This window comes from Symphalangus syndactylus, chromosome 16 (assembly GCF_028878055.3).
Source record: "Symphalangus syndactylus isolate Jambi chromosome 16, NHGRI_mSymSyn1-v2.1_pri, whole genome shotgun sequence".
Classification (NCBI taxonomy): Eukaryota; Metazoa; Chordata; class Mammalia; order Primates; family Hylobatidae; genus Symphalangus; species Symphalangus syndactylus.
Genome location: NC_072438.2, coordinates 31,378,888 through 31,397,401, shown reverse-complemented (window position 1 = coordinate 31,397,401; position 18,514 = coordinate 31,378,888). Strand labels below are relative to the sequence as shown.

Genomic DNA, 18,514 nt, shown 5'->3' with positions numbered 1-18,514 from the left:
TATTAGGCTGCTGCCATGTGAACACTATACAACCACTGCCTTTTTATGTTTTTACTGTAAAATCTTAGATTCTTTTTCTATGCCTCTGTATGAACAATAGTTGTGAATTTCTAATTATTTTGTTAACTAATTATTTTATTTTAAAAAATAACATTTTATAGCTATTTACAAAATGGGAAAACTTACTTTTCAAACATAATGCCCATCTACTCTCATACTGAAACAGAAAACATTAGTAACAAGGATAGCAACAAAAACTGTCTGGCCGGCTGGGCACGGTGGCTCACGCCTGTAATCCCCACACTTCAGGAGGCCGAAGCGGGTGGATCACCAGGTCAGGAGATTCAGACCATCCTGGCCAACATGGTGAAACCCCATCCCTACTAAAAATACAACAACAACAAAAAAAATTTGCCAGCGTAGTGGCGGGTGCTTGTAGTCCCAGCTACTCAGGAGGCTGAGGCAGGAGAATCGCTTGAACCCGGGAGGCGGAGGCTGCAGTGAGTCGAGATCACACCACTGCACTCCAGCCTGGGCGACAGAGTGAGATTGTCTCAAAAACAACAACAAAAACAAACAAACAAACAAAAAAACAGCGTGGCGGCATATGTTTTCACTCTAGTCTATGTCCTCGTCCTCTTTGCTGAGGTGAAGATATGAAAAATTTTTTTACATACCGTAAGTAACGCAGCGAGGAAGAGGAGAAGTTATACAGGTGCAGGCCCATGAATGAGTCATAGCCAACGTCTCTTGTCACTTCCAAACCCCACTTGTACCCCTGGGAGTTGGAGAGAAGGAACAGCATAAACAATTGAACATTTGAAACCACAGAAAACCATGAAAAATAGCACTTTACAAAATAATAATATAACAACTTACAAATGAATAATTACTGAACCCACTTCTTGCTGACGTTTCTATTTCTCCAGTGATGGTGATCCTTACAGCGAACCTAGGAGAAGATGGCGAGAGTTGAGCTCCAATTTAAGAAAATGTCTGGCAGATATATAATTCCTTTTCTTATATAGCATGCTATAAAATGGTATATAAATAAAGATTTACTTGATTTGAATTGAACATGAGCATTCATCAGCATACAGCATGTGTGATGTAATGTGGTAGGAGTTGTCTATTAAAATATGAAGTTTGCATTGTCATTTTTAGTTGTAATATTTCTTTGAAACAAAAGTTCCTGAACAAAATAGTTTGGCTTTCAGAAGTGGTGTATGTGGAAGGGCAGGGAGCATACAGGATACAGACTAGTGATTTTCAAATGTGGCTTCATAGTTGATGAATCTGTGAAGCTATTTACAAGTGCCAATATGGCAAAATAAGTCCTGCCTCCAGAGATTCCAGGTCAGTTGTTCTGGGGTGGGGCTTCAGCATCAGCATTTTGTCCAAGTTCACCACAAGATTCTAATGTGCAGCCAAATTGATAAAGCCTGGAAAAGATGAACCAATGTACTGCTAGTACACCCTAAGCAAGTAGTTTTCAGTGGCAAGATGGACTAAAGTGGGAATTGTGTTTAATTCTATTAACAATTCAAAACAGTCAGCTTACACTCTTTGCTCTGGTTCCAACCAAGCACACTTTGGGTTATCAAATGGCTTTTCATGTTGATCTTAGTACAGCGTAAGAGCAGGTTGCTCATGTGAACACCAGCATTTTGCTTTATGAGATACTTACATGTCTCATTACATATGAATCAATAAAATGACTTGTTAAATTCACTTTAGTCTCTTCTAAGTTTGATTAGTAGAATTAATCTTCCAAAGTCTGCTTAGCTTGAAGCCCTGAAAACTTTGGGTTTTATCCATAGCCCAGGCAAAAACTGCAAAAATTAAACGGAATCATGACACCACTCGAGTGAGGCCTTTCCTTCGGTGATACTCATTGGAAACATCCGTTCTGTGTGCTGTGCTAAATGTTACATTGGTAGACCTATCAATTTTTGACAATTATTTGCAAAACTTGACTAATTTTATGGACTTTTTGGAAAGAATTATTGGAAGAACTTTTTGGATTCAAGTCACTCTGAGCTTGTATCTTAGCTTGTATCACCATTTAGGATAAAGTGAAACAATCATGATTCTGAACAAGTTTGGATGCTAAGTGATCTTACACATGTCTATTATTCTCTCTGGACATCAATTTTCCCTAATGCAAAATAAAAGGGTAGGGTTATACTAAAATATCTCTAGATTTCTTCAACCTCTAAAATAATATATACTTATGTAACTGTGCTCTATTTTTTAAATACACTTTTTATTTTAGCACAGTTTTAGGTTTACAGAAAAATTGGGACAAAGTATTCATATATTATTAACTTCTTATATTAGTAAAGCGTATTTACTATAATTAATGAACAAATAATTATACATCATTGTTAGATAAGTTCAATACTTTACTCAGATAGCCTAAGTTTTTACCTAATGTTCTTTTTCTGTTCCAGGATACCATCGAGACTATCACATTACATTTGGTAGTCATGTCTCCTTAGGCTTTTTTTTGGTTGTGATGCTGTCCTGATTTTCCTTGTTTCCGATGACCTTGATAGTTTAGAGAGTACTGGTCAGGTATTTTGTTGAATGTCCCTCAATTTTGTCTGATGTTTTTCCATGATTAGATTAGGCATGGGGTTTTGCGTGAAGAATACAAGAGCAGAGTCATTTTCTTTACATTATATCAAGAGTATGAACTATCAATATAACTTATCATTGTTGCTGTTGACCTTGATCACTTGGCTAAGGTAGTGTTTGGGCCTGTCCCTTCCCATACTGTCTGTACTTTCAGTTACTATGAACAGCCCACACTTAAGGATGGAGAGTTACACTCCACTTCCCGGAGGGTAGAGTAACTACATAAACTGTTTGGAACTTTTCTGAAAGGAAGGGTTGTCTCTTCTCCTGCATTTATTTATCCTTTATTTATATCATCATGGACTCAGACATATTTATTTTATACTTTAAACATGTGTCTTTTGGTAGAACGTATGAGCGCGTGCGTCTTTTTGGTAAAACAATTTATTTTCTTTTGAAAATATACCCGGTAATGAGATTGCTGGGTTGAAGGGTAGCTGTGTTTTAAGTTCTTTCAGAAATATCCAAACTGCTTTCCTTGGCTGAACTAATTTACATTCCCACCAACAGTGTGTAAATATTATTTGATTTATTTTGTTGCTCCAATTTTTTTATCTTTGTCTACTGAGAGTTCCTTCGGTTGGCTCTTGGGACATCTTCACGTCAGTGCTATTGATTATTGAGTGTTATGTGAGAGAGAGAGAGAGAGAGAGTGTGTGTGTGTGTGTGTGTGTGTGTGTGTGTGTGCAGTTTGTTTAGTTTTGAGCACCACAGTATGTTCTGGGAACTTCTTGTATATTTCCAGCCCGTTTTACTTTATATATATATATATTTTTATTAATTTCAACTTTTATTTTAGATTCAGGGGATACACGTGCAGGTTTGTTACCTGGGTATATTGTGTGATGCTGAGGCTTAGGTACAGTTGATCTTATCACCCGGGTACTTAGCACAGTACCTGATAGCTTCTCAACCTTTGCCCTTCTCCCTCTCATCCCATTCTAATAGTCCCTAGTGTCTATCGTTGACATCTTTATAAGTAACCAAGATTTAGCTCCCACTTATAAGTAAGAACATGTGATATTTGGTCTTCTATTCCTGTGTTAATTTGCTGAGGATAATGGACTACAGATGCATCCATGTTGCAGTGAAAGACATGATTTTTTTCTTTTTTATCGTTGTGTAGTATTTCACAGTAAATATGTATCACATTTTCTTTATCTGGTCCACTCTTGATGGGCACCTGGATTGATTCCATGTCTTTGCAATTGTGAATAGTGCTGCAATAAATATACAAGTTCATGTGACTATTTGATAGAACAGGTTTTTTTCTTTTGAAAATATACTCAGTAATGAAATTGCTGTGTGAAAAGGTAGCTGTGTTTTAAGTTCTTTGATCACAAACCACTTTCTTTGGCTGAACTAATTTGCATTGCCACCAAGAGTATATAAGCTTTTCCTGTTCTCTGCAACCTTTTCAGCATCTGTTGTTTTATGACTTTTAAAATAATAACTATTCTAACAGATGTGAGTTTGTATCTCATTGTGGTTTTGATTTGCATTTCTCTGATAATTACTGATGTTGAGCATTTTTCATGTTTCTTGGCCACTTATATGTCTTTTTATGATAAGTGTCTGTTCATGTCTTTAGCCCATATTTAAGTTGGGTTATTTGTTTTTTGCTTGTTCAAGTTCTTTACAGATTCTAGATTTTAGACCTTTGTTAGATGCAGTTTGCAAATATTTTCTGTCATTCTTTATACTGTCTATTTATGCTGTTTATCACTTCTATTGCTGTGCAAGAAACTTGTGAGTTTAATTAGATCTCACTGTTAAATTTTTATTTTTGTTGCAATTGCTTTTGAGGACTTAATCATAAATTCCTTCCCAAGGCCAATGTCAAAAATGGTGTTTCTTAGGTTTTCTCCTGAGATTCTTACTTATAGTTTGAAGTCTAACATTTAAATTATTAATCTATTTTGAGTTAACTTTTGCATATGATGAAAAGTAGGGGTCCAATTTCAATCTTCTGCATATGGCTAGCCAGCTATCCAAGCACAATTTATTGACTAGGAAGTCCTTTCCCCTTTTCTTATTCTTGTCAACTTTGGTAAAGATCAGATTGCTGTAGGCATGCAGTTTTATTTTTGGGTTCTCTATGCTATTCCGTTATCCTGTGTGTCTGTTTTTGTACCAGTACCATGCTGCTTTGATTACTGTAGCTTTATAGTATAATTTGAAGTCAGGTAATGTGATGTCCTTGGTTTTGTTCTTTTTGATTAGGATTGCTTTGGCTATTTGGGCTATTTTTTGGTTAGATGTAAATTTTAAAATAGTTTTTTCTAGTTCTGTGAAAAATTACATTGGTAGTTTGATAGTAATCGCGCTGAAAGTCTAGATTGCTTTGGGCAGGATGGCTATTTTAGTGATATTGATGCTTCCAATCCATGATCATAAAATGTTTTTTCATTGTATCATCTATGATTTCTTTCAGCAGTGTTTTGTAGTTCTTCTTGTAGAGATCTTTTACTTGCTTGGTTAGATGTATTCCAATGCATTTTTTTTCCAGCTATTGCAAATGGGATTATGTTCTTCATTTGGCTCTCAGCTTGATCTTTGTGTATAGAAATGCTACTGATTTTCATATGTTTATTTTGTATTCTGAAATTTTACTGAAGTTGTTTATCAGTTTCAAGAGTCTTTTGGTGGAGTCTTTATGGTTTTCTAGGTCTAGAACCATATTTTCAGTGAAGAGAGAGAATTTGACTTCTTTTCGTATTTCAATGTCTTTTATTTCTTTCTTTTGCCTAATTGCTCTGGCTAGGACTTCCTGTACTATGTTGAATAGGAGACCTTGTCTTGTTCCAGTTATCAAGGGGAATGCTTCTAGATTTTTGCCCATTCAGTATGATGTTGGCTGTGGGTTTGTCATGGATGACTCATTATTTTGACGTATGTTCCTTTGACAGCTAGTTTCTTGAAGGTTTTCTTGATGAAGGAATGTTGAATTTTATTGAAAGGTTTTTCCATTTTTATTGAGATGATAATCTGGTTTTTGTTTTTAATTCTTTTTATGTGGTGAATCACGTTTATTGACTTGTGTATGTTGAATCAACCTTGCAAACCAGAATGAAGCCTACTTGACCGTGGTGAATAAACTTTTTGATGGGCTGCTGGATTCAGTTTGATAGCACTTTCTTGAGGTCTTTTTACATCTATGTTCATCAAGGATATTGGCTGGTAGTTTTCTTTTTTCATTGTGTCTTTGCTAGATATTGGTGTTAGGGTGATGCTGGCTCTGTAGAATTAGTTAGGTAGGAGTCCCTTTTCCTCAAGTTTTTGAAATAGTACTAATTCTATAGTACCAGCTCTTCTTGTATGTCTGGTACAATTCAGCTGTGAATTCATCTGGTCCAGGACTTTCTTCATTTGGTAGATTATTTATTTATTTATTTATTTATTTTTAGTCATTCAATTGTGGAACTCATTATTCGTCTGCTCAGGGTTTCAATTTCTTTCTGATTCAATCTTGAGAGATTGTATTTTTCCGGAAATTTATCCATTTCCTCTAGCTTTTCTACTTCATGTGCATAGAGGTGTTCATTACATCTGAGTATCTTTTGTATTTCTGTGGGATTGGTTGTAATGTCACCTTTTCATTTCTGATTATGCTTATTTGGATCTTCGCCTTTCTTTGTTAATCTAGCTAGTGTTCTGTCAAACTTGTTTATCCTTTCAAAGAATCATCTTTTGGTTTTGTTGATTCTTTCTATGTATTTTGGGGTCTCAATTTTCTTCAGTTTAGTTCTGATTTTAGTCATTTCTTTCTGCTAGCTTTTTAATTTTTTTAGCTCCTCTAGGTATGATGTTAGATTGTTAATCTGAGATCTTCTAACTTTTTAAGTTAGGTGCATATTGCTATAGATTTTCCACTTAACCCTGCTTTTACTATGTCCCAGAGGTTTTGGTGTGTTCTGTCTCTGTTTTGATTCATTTCAAAGAATTACTTGATTTCTGGCTTAATTTTGTGGTTTACCCAAATGTCATTCATTAGCAAGTTGTTTTTGTGTAATTGTGTAGTTTTGAGAGATATTCTAGGTATTGATTTATATTTTTATTCCAATATGTTCCAAGGATATGGTTGGTATGGCTTTTTTTTTGAAATTTATTTGAGACTTGCTTTATGGCCACATATGAGGTCAATTTTGGAGTATGTTCCATGTGCAGATGAGGAGAATATATATCTGGTTGTTGATGTGTTGAGTATTCTGGAGATGTCTATTGGATTCAGTTGGTCCTGTCAAATTTAAATTCAGAATTTCTTTGTTCGTTTTCTGACTTGGTGATCTGCCTAATGCTGTCAGAGGGGTGTTGAAGTCTTCTACTATTATTGTCTGACTGTCTAAGTCTTTTTGTAGGTCTAAATGTACTTGTTTTCTAATTCTGGGTCAATGTTGGTGCATATATATATATATATATATATATATATATATATATATATATATTTAGGATAGTTAAGTATTCTTGTTGAATTTGAACCCTTTATTGTTATGTAATGCCCTTCTTTGCCTATTTTTACTGTTCCTGGTTTAAAGTCTGTTTTATGTAACATAAGAATAGCTCTTTTTTGTGTTTCTGCTCTTTTTTTGTTTTCTGTTTGCATGATAGATCTTTTTCCAACCCTTTACTTTGAGCCAGTGGGTGTCTTTATGTGTGAGATACGTCTCTGGAATACAATAGATGGTTGGGTCTTGTTTCTCTATCCAACTTGCCACTCTGTGCCTTTTAAGTGGGGCATAGAGGTCATTTCCATTCAAGGCTAATATTGATAAGTGAAGTTTTGATCATATTGTGAAGTTGTTAGCTGGTTGCTTTGTAGTTTCTATCATGTGGTTGCTTTGTAGAGTATGTGGGCTATATTCTTCAGTATGTTTTTGTGGTGGCAGGTATCATTTATTGTTTCCATGTTTAGAACTCCCTTAAGGATGTCTATAAGGCTGCTCTAATGGCAACAAATTCCCTTACCTTTTGCTTCTCTTAGAATATTTTTTCTCCTCTGCTTATAAAGCTTAGTTTTGCAGGATATGTCATTCTTGCTTGGAATTTCTATTCTTTATGAATGCTGTAAGTAGGACTTCAATCTCTCCTGGCTTGTAGGGCTTCTCCTGAGAAGCCCACTCAGCCTGATGAAATTCCCTTTGTATGTGATTGACATTTTTCTCTAGCTGCCTTTTAGATTTTGTCTTTATTATTGATCTTGGACACTCTGTTGACTATATGACTTGATGATGTTCCTTTTGTATAGTATCTCACAGATGTTCTCTGGATTTCTTGTATCTGGATGTCTACATCTCTAGCAATATTAGGAAGATTTTCTTGAATTATTCCCTCAAATATATTTTCCAGGTTGTTTGTCTTTACTCCTTCCTTCTCAGGAATGGCAATAATTCATTGATTTGGCTGCCTTACATAATTCTATATTTCTCAAAGACTGTTCATCTTTAAAAATTTTCTTTGTTTTTGTCTGACACGATTAATTTGAAATACCAGTCTTTATGCTCTGAAATTCTTCCTTCTGCTTGATCTAGTCTATTGATAAAGCTCTCAATTGCATTTTGAATTTTCTTAAGTAAGTTTTTCAATTCCAGAAGCTCTGATTGATTTCTTTTTTTATAATATATGTCTCTTCCGTCATTTCCTGGATTGCTTTAGAAGTATTTTGTGTTGATTTTCAACCTTGTATCTTGTTGAGTTTTTCTGCAATACATACTTTGAATTCTTTATCTGTCATTTCTGAATTTCCATTTCGGCTAGGGATCATAGCTAGAGAGCTAGAATGATTTTCTGGTATTTTCAGTACATTCAGATGCAGAATTCTAGAATTCTTGCTCTGATTCCTTCTCATCTGGAGAAGCTGGTACTTCTAATTTTTGTAATTATTTTCATATGAATAGAATTTTTTCTTTGTGTTCCTTTCCCATTGTTTCTTTTTTCTTTTCCTTTCCCTTCTTCCACCCCCTTTCTAGGGGTTGTCACTGTAGAGAATGTTGGGTAGAGTCTTTTGGCTTTGCTTCTTCACTCCTATGCACTTCTGTTGACAGGTTTAATACAGGGCTATGCAGTTTGACCTATAAGCCAGTAGATGGCAGTTATGGGTAAGAGCCAACTGTAGCCAGTATGGCTGGGTATATACTTGATCCTTGTTTCCTGGGAGAAGCTCTCTGTTGCCTCAGGCAAGAGCTGATTTATGAAGTTCAATGGTCTGTACTCCCTGTTCAGCCCTGAGGAGGTGGTCAAAAAGGGTGGGTCCAGACCTGACAAGTCCAACTACAGGTCCTCTGACAGCAGACACAAGCACCAGTGCCAAGGGAGAATCCAGTGGGCAATCACTAAGCACTCAGAGGTGTGCTTAGGTGGGGAGCTGGGAAACCTCCTGGGCCCCAAGTTCTCTGCACAGGGATGGGGAGATGGCCTAAACTAATTCAGGAGAGTGAGTGCTCCAGATTCCTGGAGACCTGCCTGGATGTGGAGTGGAGGGAACACATCCCTGCAGGAGGATCTCTGCATAGGAAGGGTGGCAGCCCCTGTTCTTAGAATCAAATATTTTCCCAAGGAACTCCAGTTTCTTTAATCAGAGAATGGTACTACAAACCAAACTCTCAGTTCCAGATGAACTCCTTGCTTCTGGGGTGTCACTGCTTTCAGACTCACTCAGCTGACAGAGCAAGGATATATGTGTTTGTGTATACTAACCTGTGTGTATACAAATATCTATAAATATTTCTATGTGTAACCATCTGTATTTATATTGAGCTAGATATAAATTCATACAGATGTCTATGACTAATTCCTTACAACATAGATCATTCTAGACTGTTTCTCTTGCTTATCTGTAACCTACACTCCTACAGTGAGAAAGCTGGCTTCCACCATCTGCCATTCATTTACTTAATTGTTCAATCACAGTATACATGTAAAGCAGTATCAGAGCTGTTAACCCATATCCCTGTGGGAAACAGCTTCATCAACTAGAGTCCAGTGCTTATGTATTATTTGTTTTGCCTTTAGACTTCCAGACTTCACTCATTTCCAAAGTTACTTATATTAGCATCTTTCCTCCAAACCCTTCAGGGAAGTTGTTTCATACATTTGTAATATAATTAGATTATATTTTGTCACATTCTCCATTCCATCCTAGGATCCTGTGGCCTCCTAATTTTTTTGCATACATGAAGGTTTACTCATTGTCATACAAACAGCATGGAGTATTTTGGTCACTGTTTTGTTGGTTATTGGCTGTACTTCAGTGATTCCTCATTAAATAAAATCACGTGATTTTTATATTGTTCAAATGAATGATATATATGTAGTTTTCCAGAATACACTTCTAGAATGGCTTTCCCTGTGGAAAATCACCAGACCTTCGTTATATATGTCATTCATATTCTTCAATTTTGCTGCCATACAGTTTTATTGTCAAAGTTCTTGATTGCATGTAACAGAAGAGTAGTTGTAAGCAAGTGACTACTCAATAAAAGTTTGGGGAGTAAAAGAAAAAAAAAGTTTAGAAACAGAGACTTTATTTCTTGTTTTTTTAATTAAAAAAATCAACATATTTAGTACATTATCCCCCAGGTACTAACCATTGAGATCTGACAATTATCCCAATTTTGCCTAAAATTTGCTTATCTATTCCTTTCCTCTCAAAAATGTTTTTCTTACATATTTTGAAGAAAGTATTAGATAAGTCCTCATCACATCTACCAGATTAAAAAATCATAGTTGTATATTTTATCTATATTCTAAGATATTGATATATTAATACGATAGTTAATTACATAATAGTACCTAGTCAAATTCCTCTGGTTGTCTAAAAATTATTTTTCTAGTTGGTTTGTATGAATTATGGAACAAATAAGGTACCATTACACTTGTATGTCACAACTCTTTATTTTTTTAATGAAGCGAATATTCTTCCCATTTTGGTTTTCATGCCAAGGACTTAATGCAGAGACTGATTAGTTGTTATGCAGAGTGTAATGCATAATGCATTTATCTGTTTGCTTACTTTTGTGTCATTTAACTTGTTCCTTTTATTTTCTGGGTAGTCATACATGGAAGTTAGCTCTTGGTTATATTTGGATTTTACTTTTTGACAGATTAATTCATGGTAGATGTGCTGTGCTTCATACTGAATTTCACTAGGAGACTAACAATGTCTGATTTTCCTTACCTTTAGTGATGCAAAGATTGACCATGATTCAAATAATAGCAATTTGATCACCACAATGTATTCTCCATTAAACTTTCATCTAATGGTTTCATCCATTGATGATTATTGTCTGAATCAACTACTTAACTGGACAGCACAAAATGGTGATTTTCTAATTTTGTCATTATTCCCACATTTAGTAAATGAAATTCCTATTTAAAGAACAATTTTCCCACCTCATCTATGACTATTTGGTTATCTTTCAGTATATATTCTACAGAAAAGGAAGTATAAAGAGTTTGCACTAAACTGTTTTCTTTTAATTTCCAATATTCAGAGAAAGGAATTGGTGTCCTAATTTCTTTATGACATTTATTGAGATGTATGCTGTACATCTCTGTGGTATATATGTATGTATTTTCATTAAATTATTTTACTACTCTTTTTATTTCAATTTAAAATTATTGTAAAGAAATGAGGATTTTTAAAATACATTTCAATTATTTCCATAGACTTTTCTTTTTGATGCACAAAATAAAGATACTTCTTGATTTTGGTCCTTGGGTTATTTTGATAACTCATGAGTCTTTGTTAGCTTCCTTGTTTTGGGTACAAAAACAAAAAATAGCCAGCGTTATCTTTCAAGGACTCAGGATTCTGTTGAAGAATAATATTCAGGGACACAAGTGATGGTTAGGCTCACTGCTTTGGGGCTATAAAATACATATTTCTTTAATAGCAAATATGATTATATACTGATATTTTCAATTCAGGTTTACTAATACAGTTTTTTTTACTTCCTTAAGTAAATTATTTTATTTCTCTTTTTATTACTCTGAAAAGCTTGATTTCTAGTAACATTAGCAAAATTATTTACTTGCATTGTCCTATAACATATGTAAAATAATTCTAAAATAATAGCATCAATAATGCTATGAACAATTAGATTACTACACGAATTTTAAGTCTTCCTTTCAGGTTTTATTGTTCTTTAAATATTCGCTAAAGAGGATATAGAGTCAAAATACTGTACTATACTGTGTTTTTAAGTAACTTTAATTCAGATATTTGATTATGTCATCAACTCGATACATGGATACATTCACTTCAATTTGTTTACAATTCCTAGTGATTACCTTTTAAATTTAATTTCATTTTTGAGTATATAAACACATCAATGTAAAACAGATGCGTATAGAAATATACATCTGAAATAGAGACCATATTCAGAAAAGGTTGATTTACCTTGTAAAAATATCTGACTCCCTGTTTTTAGCTTCCCCTATGATAACCACTTTACTTGTTCTTTATTTTTGCTACCCCTTTCTCTTTGCAAAAAAAGAGGAAATGCATATTTCATCCCTTTTATTACACAGAAGAATCACAATATATATCGTATTCTAGACCTTATTTACTGTACTGCACAAATATCTTGAAGATTACTCCATATCAGTGTATACAGATCTTTTGCTAATTATGTTTCATTGTATGCTATGCTTTGCTCAGCTTCCTATTAATAGACACTTGCCATATCAATAATATCTCAGTGAAGAACATTATACATAAGTTATTTTATATTTTTGATTATACTTCAAAATTTATTTTTTAAGTTAAATGGTAAATACATGTAAAATGTCCTAATTGTTAGGATATTAATAATTATCCAATAACCACTATTACTGAATATTATTCAATTATTATTGAATAGTTATTATTAATTATTGAATAATTGTCAAAGTATTAATATTATTATTATGAATTATTATTGAATGATTATTAATTCAATATGACTGATGTCCAAATTACTTCCATAAAGATGGAATCATCACATTCTCACAAGCTATATAGAAAGAGCCTCTTTCCCCATAGTATTGCTAACAAAATATACTGTTAAAACTTTCCAATTTTGCCAGTCGGATAAGGAAGAAACAGTATTTCAGGACAATTTTAATATTCAACAATATTTTTATAAATGAAGTTGATCTTCTCTTTTCATACGGTTAAGATTCACTATCTATATTTTGCTCATTTTTATTCTTTTCTTGTTTGCTGTTTTCTTCTTAAGTTTTAAGACCTTGTCTACTTTTGGAGATATTACTCGTTTACAATGGAATCTACAAATAAATTTTGTGATTTTTCCTTTTTATTTCGACTTTGATTTTAGTGGAGGAATTTTTGCCAATTTAAAAGTTTAAAACAACATTTTTACAGTTGAGTGAATCCATATGGTCTTTTATTATTTTGGATTTTGTTTTAAACTTACAAGTGTTCTTCATTCTCATGTATTAAATGAATTTACTAAATCTTTATGATTTTAGTATTTATGTTTAAATCTCTGGTTCATTTAGATTTTTTTCTAGTTTCCAAAGTGAAGTATGGATGTGATTGGATATTTTTACTCATGGCTATTTTCCCTAACACCTTTCCACCTATTGTTATGGGTTGAATTATGTCCTCCCTAGAAACAGTTGTCGAAGTCCTTCCACCAGTATGTCAGAATGCAATGATTTTGGAAACAGAGTCTTTACAGAGGCAATGAAGTTAAAATGAGGTCAGTAAAGTAGACCCTGATTCTATATAACTGATGTCCTTATTTAAAAAGGGAAAAATTAGACATAGAGATAGACATCATGCTGAGGGAGGAAAGATTATGTGAACGGGCAGAAGAAACAGATGGCTATTCCCAGGTCATGGATTGCCTGAGGCTACCTGAAGCTAGGAGGGAGGACTGGAACTGATTCTTCCCTACTGTCTTCAGAGGGAGCATTGCTCTGCCAACACCTTGATTTCAAGCTTTTAGTCTCCAGAACTGTGAAACAATAAGTTTTTATTGCTCTAAGCCACAGACTTTGTGGTACATTTTTTATGTCAGCCCTAGGAAGGTAATATACCCATTGATTGGAGGTACCATCTTTTCCTTATACCATACTTTCATTGTCAACTTAGATATACTTCTGAATTTTTTATTGTGCTCCATTTAGATTATCTATTTACTCATGTATCAATACCACAGTGTTTCAATTGAAGATAGTATACACTATGTTTTAATATCCGGCAGAGCTTCCTGACACATGTCCTTTTTTAGTCTTTTTTCTTTGTCTTTTTTTTTTTCTTAGAAACAGGGTCTTTGTCAGGTTTGTCAAAGATCAGATAGTTGTAGATATGCAGCACCATTTCTGAGGGCTCTGTTCTGTTCCACTGATCTATGTCTCTGTTGTGGTACCAGTACCATGCTGTTTTGGTTACTGTAGCCTTGTAGTATAGTTTGAAGTCAGGTAGCGTGATGCCTCCAGCTTTGTTCTTTTGGCTTAGGATTGACTTGGCAATGTGGGTTCTTTTTTGGTTCCATATGAACTTTAAAGTAGTTTTTTCCAATTCTGTGAAGAAAGTCATTGGTAGCTTGATGGGGATGGCACTGAATCTATAAATTACCTTGGGCAGTATGGCCATTTTCACGATATTGATTCTTCCAACCCATGAGCATGGAATGTTATTCCATTTGTTTGTATCCTCTTTTATTTCATTGAGCAGTTCTTTGTAGTTCTCCTTGAAGAGGTCCTTCATATCCCTTGTAAGTTGGATTCCTAGGTATTTTATTCTCTTTGAAGCAATTGTGAATGGGAGTTCACTCATGATTTGGCTCTCTGTTTGTCTGTGATTGGTGTACAAGAATGCTTGTGATTTTTGTACATTGATTTTGTATCCTGAGACTTTGCTGAAGTTGCTAATCAGCTTAAGGAGATTTTGGGCTGAGACAATGGGGTTTTCTAGATATACAATCATGTCATCTGCAAACAGGGAAAATTTGACTTCCTCTTTTCCTAATTGAATACCCTTTATTTCCTTCTCCTGCCTGATTGCTCTGGCCAGAACTTCCAGCACTAAAACAAGAAATGGGGAAAGGATTCCCTATTTAATAAATGGTGCTGGGAAAACTGGCTAGCCATATGTAGAAAGCTGAAACTGGATCCCTTCCTTACACCTTATACAAAAATTAATTCAAGATGGATTAAAGACTTAAATGTTAGACCTAAATCCATTAAAATCCTACAAGAAAACCTAGGCAATACCATTCAGGACATAGGCGTGGGCAAGGACTTCATGTCTAAAACACCAAAAGCAATGGCAACAAAAGCCAAAATTGACAAATGGGATCTAATTAAACCAAAGAGCTTCTGCACAGCAAAAGAAACTACCATCAGAGTGAACAGGCAACCTACAGAATGGGAGAAAATTTTTGCAACCTACTCATCTGACAAAGGCCTAATATCCAGAATCTACAATGAACTCAAACAAATCTACAAGAAAAAAACAAACAACCCCATCAAAAAGTGGGCAAAGAACATGAAGAGACACTTCTCAAAAGAAGACATTTATGCAGCCAAAACACACATGAAGCAATGCTCATCATCACAGGCCATCAGAGAAATGTAAATCAAAACCACAGTGAAATACCATCTCACACCAGTTAGAATGGCCATCATTAAAAAAATCAGGAAACAACAGGTGCTGGAGAGGATGTGGAGAAATAGGAACACTTTTACACTGTTGGTGGGACTGTAAACTAGTTCAACCATTGTGGAAGTCAGTGTGGCGATTCCTCAGGGATCTAGAACTAGAAATACCATTTGACCCAGCCATCCCATTACTGGGTATATAGACCAAAGGACTACAAATCATGCTGCTATAAAGACACATGCACACGTATGTTTATTGCGGCACTATTCACAATAGCAAGGAGTTGGAACCAACCCAAATGTCCAACAACGATAGACTGGATTAAGAAAATGTGGTACATATACACCATGGAATACTATGCAGCCATAAAAAAGGATGAGTTCATGTCCTTTGTAGGGACATGGATGAAACTGGAAAACATCATTCTCAGTAAACTATCACAAGGACAAAAAACCAAACACCGCATGTTCTCACTCATAGGTGGGAATTGAACAATGAGAACTCATGGACACAGGAAGGGGAACATCACACTCCGGGGACTGTTGTGGGGTTGGGGGAGGGGGGAGTGACAGCATTAGGAGATATACCTAATACTAAATGACGAGTTAATGGGTGCAGGAAATCAACATGGCACATGGATACATATGTAACAAACCTGCACATTGTGCACATGTACCCTAAAACCTAAAGTATTAAAAAAAAAAAAAAAAAAGAAACAGGGTCTTGCTCTGCGACCTAGTCACTGAAGCATGCACATGCCACCATGCCTGGCTTTTTTTTTTTTTTTTTTTGTCTGACTATGTTGCCAAGGCTGGTATCAATTTTTCTGCCTCAGCCTTCCAAAGTGCTGGGATTACAAGCATGAGCCACTGTATTAGTCCATTTTTACACTGCTATAAAGATACTACCTGAGACTGGAAAATTTATGAAGGAAAGATGTTTAATTGACTCACAATTCTGCACGACTGGGGAGGCCTCAGGCAACTTACAATCCTGGCAGCAGGCAAAGGGAAAACAGGCACCTTTCACATGATAGCAAGAAAGAGAGACAGCAAGAGTGCAGAAACGCCACACTTTCAAACCACCAGCTGTTGTGAGAAATCCCTCACTACCATGAGAACAGCATGGGGGAAACCACCCCCATGATCCAATCACTTCCCACCAGGCCCCTCCCTTGACACGTGGGGATTACAATTTGAGATGAGACTTGGGTTGGGACACAGAGCCAAACCATATCAGCCACTATTCTCCACCAAGATAATTTGTGTTATTTTTCTTTGCGTGGTTTTATTCAATACTCTTGCTTATTTTTCCATATGGAAATTAGTATTTTTAAAATAGACTGCTAATTGCAGGAAAAAGAAGTTGATATTTTTATTGGAATTGCAACATTTTATTTTTTAAGACTCCCTCACCCTAGCTTCTTTAACCAGCCCCCACAGGCTCTATCTTCCATGTCAGTGTCTCTCTTGTATCTATAGTTGCCTTGACTTCAGAAACGGTTGCAGTTACTATTGAATTCTCCATAATGACTGAAAATTCGTTGGATGCAAAGGATGTCTTGAAAGTCTTTTCTTCCCATTTGGAGACATACCTAGTCTTGATAATTACATGTTGAATAGAACCAAGTTGCCTAAATGCCTATTTTAAAGTTTTAAAAGAGAATTTCTTATAAATGGTCTTTAATTCATACTGCTGAATAACTCAGGATGTAATTTAGGTGGTGTAGTACCATGAAATTAGGGTTTGATGTGCTTTCTTAAAATCTGGGTTATAATATTTTATTTATCTCTGTCTATCTGTCTAGCTCTCTGTTTCATTCAAAATCATAGTAATAAGACAGTTAATAACTTTGAGATCAGCTTTCTGAATGTTTTGAATCTAGGATCAGAAAGCCTCCTCCACCAGATTATTGTGCAGATGAGGTGATCCAAAGTTCCTGCTGGGAAGTATATCTCAGTCCATCATTTGGTCCCTGCATGGCAATCCTAGCTTCTTCATTATCATTTCTCCCTTTACACAGTCAACTTCATCAATACTGGCTTCTTTGCTCTTCCTTCACAAGACCAAACTCATTCCTGCCTTATGGCTTATGTATCTGTTTTCCCCATAGCTGAAAATATCCTTACAGTTTTACTTGGCCTACTCTATGAATTCCTTCAACAGTAAGCTTAAAAAAAGCACATCTTCATGTGGCCTTCCCTGACACTGTGTGTACAGCTGCCTATCTTCCCAGTCACTCCTTAATCTTTTTTTTTTTTTTTTTTTTTTTTTAGAAACGTAGTCTCTTTCTATTGCCCAGGCTGGAGTGCAGTGGCACGATCTTGGCTCACTGCAACCTCCGCCTACTGGGTTCAAGCGATTCTCTTGCCTCAGCCTCCTGAGTAGCTGGGATTACAGACACACACCACCACATCTGGCTAATTTTTGTATTTTTAGTAGAGACGCAGTTTCACCATATTGGTCAAGCTGGTCTTGAACTCCTGACCTCGTGATCCTCCCACCTCGGCCTCCCAAAGTTCTGGGATTACAAGTGTGAGCCCCTGCGCCCGGCCCACTCCTTAATTTTACCCTCCTTTATCTATCTTCATAGTACTTATTTATACATGAAATTGTATTGTATATTTATTATTTTACTCGTCATCTTTCTCATTGAAATCTAAGCTACCTGAGGCAAAGTCTTCTTCACTTTGATATCCCCTGGCTTATAATAATAATGTATTATGTGCTCAATATTTATTGAATGAATAACATGACAACTTGTGCAAAATGCTTGGTACATAATGGTCACTTAACGAATGTTATCTTCCCTTTTCATTTATTCTACAATAGTGATATTTGCAATCACACTGAAGACACATGCAAAACCAGCTTAATTCCTTCCCTACAGTTAACATCCCTGAATTCTTGATAATAAAGACTTAAAGGAGCTCTTCCATTTACTGAATTGCATGTTTTGGGTGGTGTTTTTCCTGAGCCCAGGCCATTCTGTACTTGAATTCACAAGAGGTGATAGCATATTTGAATGCTCTTTTTTTATCATTAGTCACAATGATTTCTTAGGTTCTGGGTATGCTCATGTGTCTAATTATATTTGGGATGTTTGCTTTCCAGATGCCAGAAGAAACTCTGCATCTCTGCATTTGCTTTTCACTGTTGGATCTCCAGCCTTTTGCAATGTCTCTCTTGGTAGTTATTGTTTTGCCAGTTTGACTTCCCTTTTCTTCAAATGGAAAGGTCGTAGTATCACTGATTGCCTTTAAG

The 18,514-nt window shown here is 35.4% G+C and overlaps 1 long non-coding RNA gene across 2 annotated transcripts in view; it reads right to left on the bottom strand.

Annotated features, from left to right (window-relative positions):
• Nucleotides 1-683: 683 nt before the first annotated feature.
• LOC129464768 (uncharacterized) overlaps nt 684-18,514 on the bottom strand; it is a 635,103-nt gene continuing 617,272 nt past the window's right edge. For both annotated transcript variants that reach the window (XR_010116208.1, XR_010116209.1), the window contains exons 6-7: nt 903-952; nt 684-778 (exon numbers count right to left, since the gene is read on the bottom strand). This is a non-coding gene — a long non-coding RNA (uncharacterized lncRNA). The remainder of the gene's footprint in view (nt 779-902; nt 953-18,514) is intronic.